We start from the raw sequence: 8,738 nt of genomic DNA on the forward strand, positions 1-8,738 counted from the left end.
GTCACACTAAACGTTTGCTATAAATTCTGTGTCTTACGATCTTATACTTCACAATCACTTGATAAAAGAGCAGTATTTCAAAAGCTAGTGCTTCCAAATAAACTTGTTGGACTATAACCTGGTGTTGTGTGATTTTTTTAAACTTTGGGAATGGCAAAGGAAAGATCAGTTCCACTGGTTCGACTTCAATTGTATGCACGAGAGTTCAAAGGATAAGAGATGATCTGATTGAATTGTATAAAATACTAATAGGGCTGGATGTAGCGAGGATGTTTGGGGTGTTCTAGAATCAGGGACACAGTTTCAGGACAGAAGGTAAACCACATTTAGGACTTAGTTCTTCACTCAAAGCTTAGTAAACCTGTGGAATTGTCTATCACAGAAGGCTGTGGAGGTCAAGTTACTGAATATAGTCAAAAAAAAAAGAAAAGTTCCTAAATTTTAGAGTCAATAAGAGGTATGGGAAGAAAGTGAGAATATGACATTGAGATAAATGATCAGCCAATATCATGTTGAATAATGGAACACATTCAAAGAGTGAAATGGCCTACACTTGCTCCTATTTTTTTACTGTGTTTCTACAGTCATCTTAAAACAATGCAAGTTATTGTGTCCACCTCTAGTGCTTTACTCTCAATGGAGGTTGAATGTTTCATCAAAAGTAACTAAAGCATAGTTCATATCCTAGGTTACTAGTAGATAGCACATCACCCCCATAAAATGTAGCCCTCTTCATATCAGCAATAAAAATAAAACAGAATATTGGAAATAAGCATTAAAATACTGTAAATTGGCTCCTAAAATGAGAGGGAGAAAGTGAGCACTGCAGATGCTGGAGATCAGAATCGAAAGTGTGATACTGGAAAAGCATAGCCAGTCAGGCAGTATCCAAGGAGCAGGAGAATCGATACTTCGAGTATAAGCTCTTCATCAGGAATTCTCCTAAGATGAGAGTCTGGCTTGTCTCACTGAGGTAGGTTAACACTATTCACATTCATAGGAACATGTACAGATAGAGGCCCTTCAGACCACTCTGACTGTATGGATCAGTGGACTGCTATCCAATTAGTCCCAAAACAAAAATAGGATGTCATGAATGGTGGAGGTCAGAAATAAAAACACAAAGCACTGGACAAACCCAGCTATGTGGCAGCTTCTATAGGAAGAGAAAGTGTTACTTCCAAATAAGGATCACATTGTATATGAAATGTTAACTCCATTTCTTTCTTCACAAATGCTACCAGACCATAAGACACAGGAACTGAAGTAAGCCATGCAGCTCATCAATTCCGCTCTGCCATTCAATGAGGTCAAGGTTGATCTGATAATCTTAAACTCCACTTTCCTGCCTTTTCCCCATTTTCCTTGATTTCCTTACTGATTAAAAATTGTCTATCACAGCCTTATACATAGTTAATGACCCAGCCTCTGCAATCGTCTGTGGTGAAGAATTCCATAGATTCACAACCCTGTGAGAGAATAAATTCTTCCTCATCTCTGTCTGATTCTGAGATTGTGCCTCAGATGGAGTTACATCCTCCTGTCCCTGATCACAGCCCAGTTTTGAATGACCCAGTCTGAGGCATGTGGACACCCTCTGGAGGAAAGTGGCAACTTTCCCCCTCCCTGATGTGGCGCAACATCTGCAGTTCAGACTCCAGTGGCTCAACTTGGATCTGAAGTTCCTCAAGCTGCATACGCTTGCTACAGACGTGTTCTGTCCGGATCATCTTGGTATCCAGCAGCTTCTGCATACTGCCACACTAACATATCCCCCATCCTGCCATCTGTATCATATTGATTTAATTTATAAATGCATTACTCTGGATTCCCTGCATTTTAAAATTTTCTGTAACATTCAAAGTTTGGGAGATTTGTAGCTCGGGTGCTCGTTGTTATCGTTCTGTTCGCCGAGCTGGGAATTAGTGTTGCAGACGTTTCGTCCCCTGTCTAGGTGACATCCTCAGTGCTTGGGAGCCTCCTGTGAAGCCCTTCTGTGATGTTTCCTCCGGCATTTATAGTGATTTGTATCTGCCGCTTCCGGTTGTCAGTTCCAGCTTCCGCTGCAGTGGCCGGTATATTGGGTCCAGGTCGATATGCTTATTGATTGAATCTGTGAATGAGTACCATGCCTCTAGGAATTCCCTGGCTGTTCTCTGTTTGGCTTGTCCTATAATAGTAGTGTTGTCCCAGTCGAACTCATGTTGCTTGTCATCTGAGTGTGTGGCTACTAAGGATAGCTGGTCATGTCCTTTCGTGGCTAGTTGGTGTTCATGGTGTTCACTGTAACATTTTTATGAAATAAAATCACCAGTATTAATTTTATACTTAACCTACAATTTTTAAGGAAAGAGAGAAGAAAAACTGAAGACCTAAAGAGTTGGCATTTACTTTAGAGACTCAAAATACTCACTAATCCTACTCACCAACTAGCTTCTTTTGTTCCACACTGTTGGTCAAGATGTCACTCCACCACTGGTTTCACTGCAGGTCGACCTCTTGATCCACACATATCTTCTCCCACTCACCTTTTTCTGGAGCATTTCCTTCTTGCAGTAAACCTTATTTAAAGCACCTCTAAACCCCACTTTGAACAGGATTCCCACTTGAACCAAATCTCCAGTTCACTCATTTGAACATTGCCTCATTTAGCTGAAGTCTCCTTCACACTGGCCATATATATTACTGACCTGGTGAGCTTCTCCAGCACTTTCTGTTTATAATCCAATTAGACATAATCCCGTGCTCTATCTCTCCATCATTTCCCTTCTCTTTCACACCACTTCCCTGCATTCTTATTTTCAAATAAACATCTAATTCTCCTCGGAAAGTTGCTGTTATATTTCCCACCAATTTTTCAGGCACTGCATTTTGGTCATTTAAACCATTTTTTAATTTTTTTTTTGCCAATTATGTTAAATCTGTTTCCTCTGATTACTGACTCTCCCACCACTGTGAGCTGTTGAAATTTATTGACTCCTCCCCTTGCAGAGCAGCACAGTTGCTCACAGTACCAGGGACCTGGATTCCACCCTCAGGTGACTGTCTGTGTGGGAGCTTACATTTTCTCCCTGTGTCTGTGTGGGTTTTCTCCCACAGTCCAAAGCTGTGCAGGTTAGATGGATTAGCTGTGTTAAATTGCCCATAGCGTGTAGGAGTGTGCAGGCTATCAGGATATGCCTTGGGAAATGCTTGGATAGGGTGGGGAGGGGTGGGGGTGTGGTGATGTGGTGGTGGCATGTTCTTCGGATGGTTGCATTATGACATGGGGTAAATGTCCCCTGCTAATTTAGACCAGCAACCCAGAAAAGAAATAAAAACACGCTGTAATCTGTGAAAATCCGAGAGACAAAGGACTCTCCCAAAATTAAAAATTAACAACTTTATTTTTTTAAAGTCTAACAGAGAATAATTAACTAACAACTATTTACAACTCCTTTATCTAAACCTATCTTTTTCCTTCCCCTCTACAATACTGGTCCAATAAAACCCCCGATTAAGATCTACAGAAAAAATTCAGATTACAAAACCAGCCAGCTATCAAATCTTCTCTTTGTATCTTCCTCTGTAGATTTGCTCTCCAGGTCGATGTCAATGTTTTTTTCTCTGTGCAAACTCCTTCTCCAGACAGGTACCTCTCAGAGTTCTTATTAGCAGCCTACATCTGTTGGTCTTTTGCTCAACTTTTGGCTCTCCCTCAACCACTCAATTTTTTTCCAGTTTTATTCCCCAAAATATCAGATTGTTTCATTGGTTTTAATATTGGTCAAAATACCAAATTCAAACTTGATTGGAATTTGGTATCTTGGGGCATAATTTAAACTGTTTGGCCGAATTTGAATTTGTTTTTGTCTCACAGCAACCCAGCCAGTGCGAGCTGTTCTGACCAAGCATTACATTGTTACCTTGTTCCAGACACACTGCCTCTCCAAGTCATAGAGTCATAGAGATGTACAGCACAGACCCTTCGGTCCAACCCATCCATGCCGACCAGATATTCCAACCCAATCTAGTCCCACCTGCCAGCACCAGGCCCTTATCCCTTCAAACCCTTCCTGTTCATATACCCATCCAAATGCCTTTTAAATGTTGCAATTGTACCAGCCTCCACCACTTCCTCTGCTTTCAACTCTCTTAAAGGTACAGTGCTCCTTACACCTTCATAGCACCTTCCCCCTTAATGAAAAGATGGCTTCTTTTTTTCTATTCTTTAAACACATACAGATAACTTTAATCTAAGTTCACCTTAATATCATTGGATAACTACAAATCTCATCTAAACTTTATCAGTTAAGTCCACGATAACGCATCTACGCTTACATTCTTACAACCTGCAACATATACGATTTTTGAATTAAAAGTCTGTAACATAAAATTCCAATGAAATAGTCTCATATTCTTGTCTTTAAAGATTCTAAGAATGTAAAAGGATTCTGATCCATGTTCACTATCGTCTCTGACACATTGATCATGCCATACACATTAAAATGTTATAAGGCCAGTACCAAACTCAATAGTTCTTTTTCGATCGTGGTGTATTTCCTGTGCTGGATGTTGAGTTTTTTCACAAAGTAACCAACTGTCAGTTCAATCCCATCCTCATCTTCCTTTAGCAGTACGGCTCCAACCCCTATGTCACTAGCATCGATGGTGACTTTAAAAGGTTTTGAAAAGTTTGGTGTAGCTAAAACTGGTTTGGTGGTTAATAATGATTTCAACTGGTTGAATGCAAATCGGTTATCAGTGCCACTACATTGCTGAAGTTTGGAAGCACCTCTTTCTTTGAGGTTGGTTGTGGAAGTTCCTCAATAGCCTTCGTCTTTGCGTTCCGTGGGGTCAACCTTCCATGACAAATGTTATGCCCCAAGAACATCAAGTCTGCTTTTGTGAATTCAGTTTTATTTACGTTTATTACTGTTTTTGCTTCTCGTAGCCATTCAAAGAGCTCTGCTATCTGCACCATGTGATCTTTCCAGGACTTACTAATGATCTTTACATCATCCAAGTAGACTGTACAGTTTGTTAAACTGTATTACACAAGAGAGAAAGAACTGGAGAAAAAGGTGTCAGTTACTCATGAAGCAGGTGGCTGATAAAAGCTCTGAGACTCAGACGTGTTCCCAAGGGGACGACGTGTTAGCAGTGTTACCAATGATAGGAAATCCCTTCAAAGCCAGGTTTAGTGGTTCATGAGTCTTTGAAATGTGGATGTGTTCTTCATTCCAAATGGCATCACTTTAAATTGATATAGCCTATGTGGAGTTACAAACACAGAAATTTCTTTCGTTATCTCTCATAAAGGTACCTGCCAGCAACCATGCAGTCAGTCTAACTTAGTGATGTAATTACTTGTTCGACTTTCTCGATACAGTCCTCCAATCTCAAAATTGGATACAAGTCCAATTTTGTAATGGCATTGACCTTACGATAATTCACGCAGAATCGTTGAGTCCCATCCAGTTTGGGAACTAAGACAATCGACGAACTCTACTCACTTTGGCTCGGTTCGATGGTATCCTTATTGAGTATGGCCTCCACCTCCTTCTGGACCAATCTGGTTTTTTAAAAGGACTAAGCTGATAGGGGTGTTATTTTATTGGAGAAGTATTCCCAACTTCATGTACAATAACATTAGTCCTCCCCATCTGATTCTTACATATGTCCTTATACTGCAGTAACAAATCTTTCAATTGCGTTCTTTGCTCATGAGACAGATAGTTTACTAACCTATCCCACTCCTTTTCATTTTTTAATCTATTCCGAGGTACATCAAAATGCACATCATCTGGATTTGATTCCTCACTCTGCAGGGCTGTAACTAACAAGGTAAAAACAATGACTGCAGATGCTGGAAACCAGATTCTGGATCAGTGGTGCTGGAAGAGCACAGCAGTTCAGGCAGCATCCGACGAGCAGCAAAATCGACGTTTCGGGCAAAAGCCCTTCATCAGGAATAAAGGCAGAGAGCCGGAAGCGTGGAGAGATAAGCTAGAGGAGGGCTCCCTCACCACCAGACGCCTGGAGGAAGAACGCCTCATCTTCGGCCTCGGAATACTTCAACCCCAGGGCATCAATGTGGACTTCAGCAGCTTCCTCATTTCCCCTTCCCCCACCTCATCCTAGTTTCAAACTTCCAGCTCTGTACTGTCCCCTTGACTTGTCCGGACTTGTCAGACCTGCCTAGCTCCTTTTCCACCTATCCACTCCACCCTCTCCTCCCTGACCTATCACCTTCATCTCCTCCCCCACTCACCTATTGTACTCTATGCTACTTTCTCCCCACCCCCACCCTCCTCTAGCTTATCTCTCCACGCTTCAGGCTCTCTGCCTTTATTCCTGATGAAGGGCTTTTGCCCGAAACGTCGATTTTGCTGCTCGTCGGATGCTGCCTGAATTGCTGTGCTCTTCCAGCACCACTGATCCAGAATCTGGTTTCCAGCATCTGCAGTCATTGTTTTTACCAGGGCTATAACTAACACCCGTTTCTCCAGTTCTTTCTCTCTCGTGTAATACGGTTTCAAGATGTTCACATGACATACCCGATACCTTTTTTCTATCTGGCATCTTTACTAGATAGTTCATCTGACTCAACTATTTCTCAATTTGGTAGGCATCACTAAACCTGGCTTTGAAGGGATTTCCTATCATTGGTAACAGTGCTAACACGTCATCCCCTTGGGAACACGTCTGAGTCTCAGAGTTTTTATCTGCCATCTGCTTCATTCTATGCTGTGCCCTCTTTAGATACTATTTAGCTAACTCACCTACTCAATTTAATCTCTCCCTCACCTCCAATACATAATCTAGGTTTGAGATCTCTGACTTTGGTCCTGTGAAATGTTCTTTAATTAATCTCAAAGAGCCTCTCACTTGATGCCCAAATATTAACTCAAAGAGAGTGAACTGAGTAGATTCATTTGGGGCATCTCTAATGGCAAACAATATGAATGGGATACTTTTATCCCAATCATTCGGTAATCCTGACATTGTGCTCTCAACATGGTCTTCAATGTGTGATGTCACCTTTTTAAAGCTCCCTGGGATTCAAGATGATCCGCATTGGATTTAAAGTGCTGTTTACCTAAGGTACCCATAGCCTCCTTAAACAGCCTAGCAGTAAAATTTGACCCTTGGTCTGACTGCATCTCTCTGGGTAGCCCATACCATGTGAAGAAAGCTACTAACTCATCCAGAATTCTTTTTGCCTTGATACTCCATAATGGAATTGCTTCCGGAAATCTAGTAGACACATCCATTATGGTTAGCAAGTACTGGTTCCCACTTTTAGTTCTCGGGAGGGGACCTACACAATCAATTATAATCTGCATGAAAGGTTCTTCAAATGTGGGAATTGACAACAAAGGTGCGGGTTTTATCACCGTCTGTGGCTTACCTACCATTTGGCATATATGACACATATGGCAAAAGTCAACCACATCTTTGTGCATTCCAGGCCAGTGAAAATGTTTTCATACCTTAATTTGAGTCTTTCGTACCCCTAGGTGACCTCCTACAGGTAGTTAATGTGCTACTCATAACACTGCCTGTGTATGTAATACAATCTGGTGCACTTCAGCCCATTTCTCCTCTGCACTAACATGCTGTGGACTCCATTTCCGTCTTAGGATCCTATCTTTCAGATAATAACCGTCAGGAATATTCTCTGCCTCCTTTTCAGAGTACACATCCACATATATATCTTTTATCATCTTGTCTTGCTGTTGCAAGTCCCTTAGCCTTTCAGGACTAAACACTTCTGTCTGATCCTCTGTCTATTCAGGTTTTTCCTGCAAAACAGGGTGTCAAACATGGTTTCTGGTAACTGAATCTCAACTCCTTCATCTCTCTCTTTAGTTTTTGCTTCATGCTGTAACTTATAAAGTGAGATCTGGTTTCCACACAGTCTGGGAAAATACCAGGAAATTTCTGTTTTAACTCCTCAGTTTATTGGTCTTCCTTGGGCTTCTCCACAACAAGGGGTGTCACTCCCGTCTTGGATCCTGCCAAATCATTCCCAAGAACAAACTGAATTCCTGGAACTGACACTCTGTCAATCACTCCCACTGTAACTTCCTCAGTGTTGAGTTGGCATTCCAACCTGATCTTAAATAGGGGAACGCTAAATTCCTGCCCATCTATCCCACAAAGTACCACATTCTCGAGTCACAGATCAGAAAGAGTGCATATATGCTCATCACTTACTATCAGCGACTGGCTAGATCCTGTATCTCTCAATATTATAACCTCTTGTCCTTCTCCCCCTGTTCTTTCTGAGTAAACTTTATCCACAGAAGTGAATTCTTTGTAGTGATTAGGCACTAACTCCATACCCAGTCGCTGCATAGGCTGTGCACTCTCCTGCAGCTCCTTTGCTCTTCCTGAGGTTTCCTTTATTACCTTCACTAATGCAACTGGCTTATCTTCTTAGAGTCATAGGGTCATAGAGATGTACAGCATGGAAACAGACCCTTCGGTCAAACCTGTCCATGCAGACCAGATTTCCCAACCCAATCAAGTCCCACCTGCCAGCACCCAGCCCATATCCCTCCAAACCTTTCCTGTTCATATACCCATCCAAATGCCTCTTAAATGTTGCAATTGTACCAGCCTCCACCACATCCTCTGGCAGCTCATTCCATACACGTACCAACCTCTGCGTGAAAACGTTGCCCCTTAGGTCTCTTTTACATCTTTCCCCTCTCACCCTAAACCTACGCCCTCTAGTTCTGGACTTCCCG

This window comes from Chiloscyllium plagiosum, chromosome 4 (genome assembly GCF_004010195.1).
Source record: "Chiloscyllium plagiosum isolate BGI_BamShark_2017 chromosome 4, ASM401019v2, whole genome shotgun sequence".
Taxonomy (NCBI): Eukaryota; Metazoa; Chordata; class Chondrichthyes; order Orectolobiformes; family Hemiscylliidae; genus Chiloscyllium; species Chiloscyllium plagiosum.